The sequence below is a fragment of the Montipora capricornis genome, chromosome 3 (genome assembly GCF_036669925.1).
Source record: "Montipora capricornis isolate CH-2021 chromosome 3, ASM3666992v2, whole genome shotgun sequence".
Taxonomy (NCBI): domain Eukaryota; kingdom Metazoa; phylum Cnidaria; class Anthozoa; order Scleractinia; family Acroporidae; genus Montipora; species Montipora capricornis.
In genome coordinates, this window is record NC_090885.1 from 23,910,264 (window position 1) to 23,920,263 (window position 10,000).

Sequence of the window (10,000 nt, forward strand, 5' to 3'; positions counted from 1 at the left end):
GATACTCCGAACCTTTTAACCAGTCTTTCTAGGACTCATTTATTTAAATTTAGTTTTATGAAGAGAATAGTTGGGGAATGGAATAGTCTCCCTCTTGATATTAGAGGAGCATCATCTGTGAAAGATTTTAAAGGGGCTAGGTCACGCAATTTCAGGCAATTTCAGCACTGATCGAATGGTCATAGAATTAACTAAAATATCAAAATAACTGTTCAAAACTGTAGAAGAGCTCTGATACAACACAGGGAAGCCAAGAAAGGACATGGATGGACAAAACTAGAGAAGATTAAAATGGATTGAATTTGGGTAAATTTGAAAAACGTTAGCCCACCTTTTTTCAAATTTATATCAGTCTATATCAAAATGTCATTTACAAAGCTGAAAAATCATTCTCAGTTGTTATGTGGCCGTGATTTTGCAAATGAGAGACTCTTGCTCTGCCAATTTGACGTTTAGAGCTCATAATTAACAAAATTAAACAAAATTACATAAAATAGCGTGACCTAGCCCCTTTAAGTTAAAGATTTCTACATTTTTAACTCTTTGAATTTTTGTATGTATATTTGCGTTCGACAGAACGCTTCCTAATCTTCTGGGTTGCCTGTTATCGTGTAGGTTCCCTGTGCACGCAAGCGAAAGCTGACCCTTGTTTTTTAGTTCCATGGTTTACCTTTGCGCAAAACATTCTGCCTCGTGCTTCGTTGTTTGTAGGACGTGTTGGAAGGTTCAAGCTTTATCATTCTGTGAATGAGCGCGTAGCCAATCTATTTTAGGATCATACCTGATTTTTTGTTTGCCTTTTTCAACCGCCCACTTGATCTGAGAATAAGACCGAACTTTCTTGCTCCAACGGCTTATTACCTTTGTGGTATAAAGGATTAATTAATACGCCTCGATACGCTGGATTTTTCTGTATAACCAGAGAAAGACGACGTGTTTTGAGTTTTCATGGTAGATGTACTTTAGCGATTTTCGAAAAACACCCAGGGACCTAACAAGCCTATAATATGATGAATATTGCTAACACAAATTATTTTTAAAATACAAGCTAAAATATTTCTTATTTTTACACCTTGAATTTTGATTACAGCGATGTGAAATGGCGAGGGAGAAGTTTGCTGTTCTAAGGCCCGCGCCGGCGAGAGGGTATCGTGCAATGTCACGGCATACACGAAAAAAAAAACATATTTTCGGTTCTACCGATGATTCAAACGGTAAAGTGCTCTCCGTTAAAAAAACAAGATCTTCATTCAAAGTTTGTAAGATGCGCCGATAATGTTTATTTCATTTTTCTGGAACGAATAGTTATTATTTTTATAAAGCACGCGCCGGCGAGCGCCGCGATCGTCTAGTGGTTAGGACACTGCGTCGTGGCCGCAGTAGGGACTTTACGATTTACGACGCGGTCGTCAACGAGAACGCCTCGAAACAGCAATATCATTGGTTAAAAGAGGAAAAGTAATCGTGCTGCACGCGTGGCACGCATTTTAGCACAAATTCGTGCGGTTCTCTGCACAACAACGACGTGAAATCACCAAATTTCTGGTTTTGACGATAACGCGAGCATTTAAATATGAATCTTTCATTGTCTATTTTTACTCCCAAACCGCTCGTGCCAATTGATTTCTAGGACACTTCACCCACATTGTACGACGCGAACGAGATGACCTAACGGCGAGAAACTTACGATAGTGCAAAGTTATATTTTGAGGTGACGTTTTCATCAACGTCGCCGTCGTAGATCGTAAAGTCCCTAGTAACCCAGGTTCGAATCCTTGCCCCGTTAATGTAATGAAATGGAATATTTGATTTTTTTTCCTTTTTATATCACCAGCAGTTATTTTAAGTTCTGTTGATTTTCTTTGACTCAAACAACGAAGCCTCGATCGTCTAGTGGTTAGGACACTGCGTTGTGGCCGCAGTAACCCAGGTTCAAATCCTGATCCCGGCAATGCCAGGCGATGGCATTTTTGATTTTTTTCCTTTTTATCTCACTAGCGGTTATTTTAACTAGTCTTGATTTTCCTTGCCCCCAACAACGAAGCCGCGATCGTCTAGGTGTTAGGACACTGCGTGGTGGCCGCTGTAACCTAGGTTCGAATCCTTGTCCCGGCAATGCAAGGCAATGGAGTTTTTGATTTTTTTCCTTTTTATATCAGTAGCAGCCACATTAACTTCTGTTGATTTTCTTTGAGCCTCAAACAACGAAGCCGCGATCGTCTAGTGGTTAGGACACTGCGTTGTGGCCGCAGTAACCCAGGTTCGAATCCTGGTCCCGGCAATGCAAGGCAATGGAATTTTTGATTTTTTTCATTTTATATCACTAGCAGCTATATTAACTTCTGTTGATTTTCATGGCCTCAAACAACGAAGCCGCGATCGTCTAGTGGTTAGGACACTGCGTTGTGGCCGCAGTAACCCAGGTTCAAATCCTGGTCCCGGCAATGTAATGCAATGGAATTTTTGATTTTTTTCCTTGTATATCACTAGCAGTTATTTTAACTTGTGTTGATTTTATTTGCCTCAAACAACAAAGCCGCGATCGTTTAGTGGTTAGGACACTGCGTTGTGGCCGTAGTAACCCAGGTTCGAATTCTTGCCCCGTTAATGTAACGAAACGGAATTTTTGTTTTTTTTCCATTTTATATCACTATCAGTTATATTAACTTATGTTGATTTTCTTTGCCTCAAACAACGAAGCCGCGATCGTCTAGTGGTTAGGACACTGCGTTGTGGCCGCAATAACCCAGGTTCAAATCCTGGTCCCGGCAATGCAAGGCAATGGAATTTTTGATTTTTTCCTTTTTATATCACTAGCAGTTATTTTAACTTGTGTTGATTTTCTTTGCCTCAAGCAACGAAGCCGCGATCGTCTAGTGGTTAGGACACTGCGTTGTGGCCGCAGTAACCCAGGTTCGAATCCTTGCCCCGTTAATGTAATGAAACGGAATTTTTGTTTTTTTTTCCTTTTTATATCACTAGCAGTTATTTTAACTTCTGTTGATTTTCTTTGCCTCAAGCAACGAAGCCGCGATCGTCTAGTGGTTAGGACACTGCGTTGTGGCCGCAGTAACCCAGGTTCGAATCCTGGTCCCGGCAATGCAATACATTGGAATTTTTGATTTTTTTCCTTTTATATCACTAGCAGTTATTTTAACTGGTGTTGATTTTCTTTGACTCAAACAACGAAGCCGCGATCGTCTAGTGGTTAGGACACTGCGTTGTGGCCGCAGTAACCCAGGTTCGAATCCTGGTCCCGGCAATGCAAGGCAATGGAATTTTTGATTTTTTTCCTTTTTATATCACTAGCAGTTATTTTAACTTGTGTTGATTTTCTTTGCCTCAAACAACGAAGCCGCGATCGTCTAGTGGTTAGGACACTGCGTTGTGGCCGCAGTAACCCAGGTTCGAATCCTGGTCCCGGCAATGCAAGGCAATGGAATTTTTGATTTTTTTCCTATTTATATCACTAGCAGTTATTTTAACTAGTGTTGATTTTCGTTTACTCAAACCACGAAGCCGCGATCGTCTAGTGGTTAGGACACTGCGTTGTGGCCGCAGTAACCCAGGTTCGAATCCTGGTCCCGGCAATGCAAGGCAATGGCATTTTTGATTTTTTTCCTTTTATATCACTAGCAGTTATTTTAACTGGTGTTGATTTTCTTTGCCTCAAACAACGAAGCCGCGATCGTCTAGTGGTTAGGACACTGCGTTGTGGCCGCAGTAACCCAGGTTCATATCCTCGTCCCAGCAATGCAAGGCAATGGAATTATTGATTTTTTTCCTATTTATATCACTAGCAGTTATTTTAACTAGTGTTGATTTTCGTTTACTCAAACAACGAAGCCGCGATCGTCTAGTGGTTAGGACACTGCGTTGTGGCCGCAGTAACCCAGGTTCATATCCTCGTCCCAGCAATGCAAGGCAATGGAATTATTGATTTTTTTCCTATTTATATCACTAGCAGTTTTTTTAATTACTGTTGATTTTCTTCCCCTCAAACAACGAAGTCGCGATCGTCTAGTGGTTAGGACACTGCGTTGTGGCCGCAGTAACCCAGCTTCGAATCCTGGTCCCGGCAATGTAATGCAATGCAATGCAATTTTGATTTTTTTCTGCGATATCACTAAGAATTATAATTATACAAAGCCATGATCGTCTAATGGTAGAAAATCCAACATGGCGGCCATCGTGAATAAGGTCTATTTAATCCCAGCTATTTGTTAATTGTTTCTGCAATATCAATTGGAATTATAATAAATTCCGCTGATTTTCTTTTACCCCATACAACGAAACCGCGATCGTCTATTGGTTAGGACACTGCGTTGTGGCCGCAGTAACTCAGGTTGCTTGAGCAAATTGTCTCCCCTTGGATGCTTGCTCTAAGTAGGGTGAACTATGCTAGATGGTTGTCAGAGCATTTGTGGTACACAAAACTAAAAAAATCTTCTCATCCACTTTAGATCACGCTCATGAGCAAATGAATAGCGTCATAAGAGGAGATGGTGGAGGCGTTAGATAGGCTGAGAATTCAGGAGCCCTAAGAAGATGGATGATTGGTTCACCTGAAGTAGCCAGAATGATTTAGGAATTTGAAAATTCACTTCCATCTACACGAGCCAAGGATACTTCGCTGCATCATGAACAAGAACCAGGCATCCAGACCTCTTTTAAATATGACATTACTTCCATGGTCGCCACACTGATTTGAGGAGGTGGGTAATCCATTCGAGGAAGAAAATTAAAGTGAGGACCTTCTTGTTTTAGACAGTACTTGGACATAACTGATAAGGACGTAGTTAAGAGTGTAAACGATGGTCTGGAAATTGGAAAAGAAAATTACATAGCCTTCGTCAAGGAAAGATTTGTAACAAGAGAGAAGCCAATCACCGAGCCAGTCAAGAAAAACATGCTCCCATTATTTAGTACACCAAAATCAAAGCTCAATCAAAACAAGCAGTAAAGATTGCCCCGCAAAAAACAGACTGTGCTTCATTCTCTAGATTGTACATCGCCTGTCAGAACCGTGATGGGAATTTTGAAGAATTCTTTAAGCATGAAATTCAGCCTTGGCCCCATTTCCCTGCACAGATGGGTAAATTACGACATGGCCAAAAGCAAGATTCTAGTAAAATGCTTAGAAGACTTGACAGAAAGAAATGCTGATCCTCATCACTCTATTGATGCAAAGATCGTCGATGGAGCTGTTGTAGTGCAAACGTTTTCCCTAGCACATGCAGGCACATTTCAGGATTATGCAGACAAAGTGTTTCTTCCATTTGTGTAAAAAGAATGAAGAGTAGCTAAAAGAGTAGATGCTTTATGGGATGTGTATTTACCTGAAAGTCTGAAAGCAGGTTCAAGAAAATGCAGGGTCTCTGGAACACCCAGACGAGTTTTACCGAACTCAGTTATACCAAAGAATTGGAAAAGTTTCTTAAGAGTTGATGATAATAAAACAGAGCTTTTCCATTTCGATCCTTGCCAATCAGCTGCAGACTGTACACGTTGAAGGGAAAGAGATCTAAACAACTTATGACGACTGTGTTCTGAGTTCTCCACCACGAGAACCGATTTCAAAATGCCCACACGAAGAGACCGATACCCGTATTCTGTTGCACTGTTGTACTTGTGGTCATGAGAAGATCATCATTAGAACAAATGATACTGACGTCGTTGCGCCCGCCATCGCCAATGTCAATAAAATCAATGCTGATGAGCTTTGGATCGCCTTCGGATCTGGCAAAAGCTTCCGTTATATTATAATAGCAGCACATAAGATATCTGAAGCTCTTGGAGATAGCAAAGCCAGTGTTCTTTTCCAATGTTTTATGCCTTGACAAGCTGTGACACTACCTCGTTCTTCTGGGGAATAGGCACGGATTGTGTGGATGTTCTTTCCACAACTAACTAGTGTGCTGGATGATTTATTTAGAGGTCCCGAGTGTAGTGATGACTACCAGTTACAAGTGATTGAAAACTTTGTGATGCTTTTGTACAGTAAAACAAGTTCAGTAAAGTCAGTCAACTATGCCAGCCAAGAGTTGTTCTCAAAGAGAAATAGAATAAAGCTCCTACTAACACAGCACCAAAGAACATGTCAAGCGAGCGGTGTATCAGGGTAGTCATACCTGGGGTGAAGCATTAATAAAACAACCAGAATTACCAAGTCCACAATTTTGGGGATGGGCAAAACAAGGTTGTGAATGGAAACCAGTATGGACATTATTTCCACAAGCACAAGATGTTTGCTTGGAACTTGTACGATGTGGTTGTAAGAAAGGATGCAAAAGAAGTTGTAACTGTGGAGGTGGATGCGTTAGTATTTAACAATTATTCCATGAGCGCGCGTTGGATATGAAATGATAGATAGCCAACGAGTTGGCTATAATCATTTCATATCCAACAAGCGCGAGTGGAATAATTGTTTTATTAAAAACGTCCCCAAGATATAGAAAACTAGACTAGAATAAAAATAAAAAGGCCCAAAAAATCACGCATATGCTTGTCGTGTTTGTAGATTATGGCATAATGGCTCATAACCCATGATGGCTTAGCCAATCAAAACTCTCGAATTGCATTATCCAATGATCCAGTTTTTAATAAAGACTGAAATAAGGTATGTGTTTTATAGTCTTGATATCATTTTAAATGAAAACTCCAAACTCAACATTTAAAACCTATCGTTAACACCACACATGAAATAACTATTGTGTTTTTATTTAAAAACAAGGTTTTTAAGCTTGTATTTGGATGTTTTCTTTTAGAGCCTCGTTTCATCTCCTAGTCATAGCCTAAAACGACCTTCATTATGAGAATTTCGCTTGGTCTCATATCTGAATTTTATAATTACATATAGATGTGCCTTCACACAAAGCTTCACGCTTGTATCAAAATGTTAACGCTTTCTGGTTTAAAGGCTGGACTGTAAGCGGAGTCGTAAAGAGCGCTTATGATCTAGTGAAAACCAAAAATCGGAGTCGCAAGCGGAGTCATAAAGTCGATGGAATCGGAGTCGAAAGAATCAGAACGATTCCATTTTTTTTTTGATTCCGCTTACGACTCCAGTGAAAACAAGATTGTCGGAGTCGAAAGCAGAAGCGGAAGAACAAGCCAATCACAACATACGAGCTCAGGGTCTTCGATTACTGTCTGCAGCGACAAACAAACATAGCGGGCATAGACGAGAAGGTTGTGAAGGCCCCGTGCAAGCGAGCGGCCGTGCACCTGCGACTGAGTTGGTGGAACAAGATGGCGAAGGCGGGACTCGGGCTCTTTTGTCTTTGTGAAGAATTTGCTTCACAACCCCTTTCTTCTTGTGTGAATAGATACACACCTGGTAGTAACTGGGGCTCATATTGATGGCGCAGCGCAGCATAGACGATGCGCAGCGCACGTTTCTGCACTCACGCGTAATAAACCTTGAGTAAGTCAGCAGGTAAAATATGCACTCTCTTTGACGCCTTAGCCGCTTTGTGAGGGTCGACTGACCCAAAGGCCTTAGTGTCTATGTCCAAGGCTAATAAAAGATGATCCACAACTCTACGAAAACGCAGTCATCTCCTTGCACTTTTTAGGATTGAAAACCATGTTGTCTGTAGCAGCCCAAGTACTGATGTTATCAAGTTCGGATTGCAAAATATGATTGACACCCCGCGTGCTGATGCAGTTTCTGATATCGTGTTGTCATCTACGTACGCCCAGTATGAGCAACGCGGAGAAGCCAATTTCAAATAGTTTATCATTATTACAAAGAGTATAGGACCCAGTTTGGTCCCTTGAGGGACACCGGCACGTACTGGGAGGCAAATGGAGACAGCCTGCCCGATTTTGACACATTGCCAACGATCTGTTAGGAAATTACAAATCCATGGTATGATAGAGCGACATACCCCTAAGTCAATTAGCTGCGATATAACGATGGCATGGTCGATCCTGTCAAACGCCTTGCAAAAGACGAGGAAACAGGCTCTCAAATAACAGGATTTTCAGGCACAGAGAGCCAGCTGTGAATACGATCAAGAAGGCAGTAAGTGGTGGAAGATCCTTTAAGACTCATTGGCGAGTGTCAATATACTCCCCAACATCCCTGCTCATCCAAGAGACCACAAAATCTTCCAAGACTTTTGACAGAATAGGGGTTAATGAGATAGGTCAGGTGTTGCTCTCACATTGAGGTTGTTTTACTTTCGGAATAGGTGTGATGTCAGAACATTTCCACAGAATGGGGACTTCACCAGTAGAAAGCGAAGCGTTAAAGATATTTGTGACAGGCTTGACCAGCTTATATAGGCAAATCTTTAATCATTCGCGGCGGAATACTGTCGGACCCCATAGCCTTGTTTTCCTGTACATGCATGAGATATTTACAAACTACTGGAGAATATACAATAGGCACTTCCTCAGCGGATGGTAATAATGGTGGGAGGCATGCCTTATAAAGTGTTGGGATATTAGCAGCTACAGTTGCAAAGTACTGATTTAGAAACTCAGAAAGTTCACCTTCCGACAGCACAACGCCGTCGCGCTCAAGGATGAAACGGGACTGGGTATAAACTCTTCCCGACATAAGAACATGAAAAAGAATACTTGATGTCATGAAATTTCTTTTCAGGTGTCACAAAATTCCTTTTTTTTTTCGTTAGGTGGATAGTTTATTTCGTTCGTGTTAATTATTTAGTGTTAATTTCGCATCGTAGTCAACCGTAATTAGTACCTTAGAGAATAGTTTGTAAGTTTATTTGTTCTTTATAGTGTCCATTGTGAAAATACTATTTGTAACTATAGGTCTGTAAGCGTCGTGTTTAAACAATAAGATTGTCAATAAGGGTTAATGAATTGCCTTTACTGTAGTCACGTAAAAATGTATGCCGTAATTTGAATACATTAGTAAAGCTATATATGTGTAAAAGACGTGGGCGTTGGCGGCCAATTGGAAAGACGAAGAGTTGAAGAAGGAAAGTTAAGAGGAAAGTCGGTAGTGAAAGGTTGAAGGTGAACAAGATAGTTTCCCAGTATCACTGCTAAGAGCCATTAGCAGGGGCCGTGACAAGACTTCAAAGACGAAATCCCTTTGTTAACGGCGGCACTTATAAACTGAAGTGACAGAACGACAGTAGAAGGAGGAAAGACTGAAAAGGATGATAAGAGCAGCAAAAGATTGAGCTGAAGGAGTACACACGAGAAATAACATTGAAAGAACAAGAAGCCGACTAAAGCGTGGTTTTGCCACAAGGAAAAGTGAACATAGTGGACAGGAACTGGTTTGAAAACTTTAAGTATAGTAAACTATATTAAATGTAAGTTAAGTTAGTTATCGTTTAAGCTTGAGGGAATCATACGCGTTCAAGGATTTTATTTACTTAATTAATTTTAGGAGTAGCTTATGATTAGTTTTTACCTTTCTTTTTAATTTCTAAAACTTTCTTTCTAAAACTCTTTTTAATTAGGTAGTAAATGGTAGTGTGTTGAGGATCGAGGGAAGGGGTTTGGCATTTTCCTTTCTGTTTTTTTTCCTCTTATTTTTCCCAAGGGTGTACCCTCGGTTATCGTCTCACTTGGCAGGAGGTCGTCAAACAAGATGGGCTGAAATCAGGTATGTGATGAAAGAAACCAGTAGTATACGGGACTGATTTGAGGAGGTATTTTTTGAGGAGGTATTTTTTTTTCTGTCCCCACTTTCGCGGCATCGCGGGTCCAGAAAAAAAAAACACTTCTCTCAAATCAGTCCCGTATGTACTCCTAAACCAATAAGTCGCAAAACAAGGAGACGAAGGAGTCAAAGAAGAAAGTTCTGCTCTGCGTCCACCATGTTTTTATATAAAAATTATGTTATTTTTTCTTCATCAGTCTTTTGGCTTGCCTTTTACTGTTACCGTGTAGAATGAAAATTTTGCGGGACTTTTATTTTGCGGCGCGAATTCGGACTGAAATTTCCGCTGAGAACCAATTTTTGCAGTTTTTATTTCAAGCAGCAAGACTATTTTCAACTTCTATTACG

At 40.7% G+C, this 10,000-nt stretch overlaps 6 non-coding genes across 6 annotated transcripts; all 6 read left to right on the top strand.

The window, feature by feature from the left end:
* Positions 1-2,209: 2,209 nt before the first annotated feature.
* On the top strand, positions 2,210-2,281 carry Trnah-gug (transfer RNA histidin (anticodon GUG)). Its single transcript has one exon. It is a non-coding gene; the product is annotated as a tRNA-His (tRNA).
* A 91-nt stretch (positions 2,282-2,372) lies between these two features.
* Positions 2,373-2,444, top strand: Trnah-gug (transfer RNA histidin (anticodon GUG)). Its single transcript has one exon. It is a non-coding gene; the product is annotated as a tRNA-His (tRNA).
* Positions 2,445-3,027: 583 nt separating this feature from the next.
* Trnah-gug (transfer RNA histidin (anticodon GUG)) lies at positions 3,028-3,099 on the top strand. The gene has a single exon. It is a non-coding gene; the product is annotated as a tRNA-His (tRNA).
* Positions 3,100-3,190: 91 nt separating this feature from the next.
* Positions 3,191-3,262, top strand: Trnah-gug (transfer RNA histidin (anticodon GUG)). The gene has a single exon. It is a non-coding gene; the product is annotated as a tRNA-His (tRNA).
* A 92-nt stretch (positions 3,263-3,354) lies between these two features.
* On the top strand, positions 3,355-3,426 carry Trnah-gug (transfer RNA histidin (anticodon GUG)). Its single transcript has one exon. It is a non-coding gene; the product is annotated as a tRNA-His (tRNA).
* Positions 3,427-3,518: 92 nt separating this feature from the next.
* Trnah-gug (transfer RNA histidin (anticodon GUG)) lies at positions 3,519-3,590 on the top strand. Its single transcript has one exon. It is a non-coding gene; the product is annotated as a tRNA-His (tRNA).
* The last annotated feature ends 6,410 nt before the right edge of the window (positions 3,591-10,000 follow it).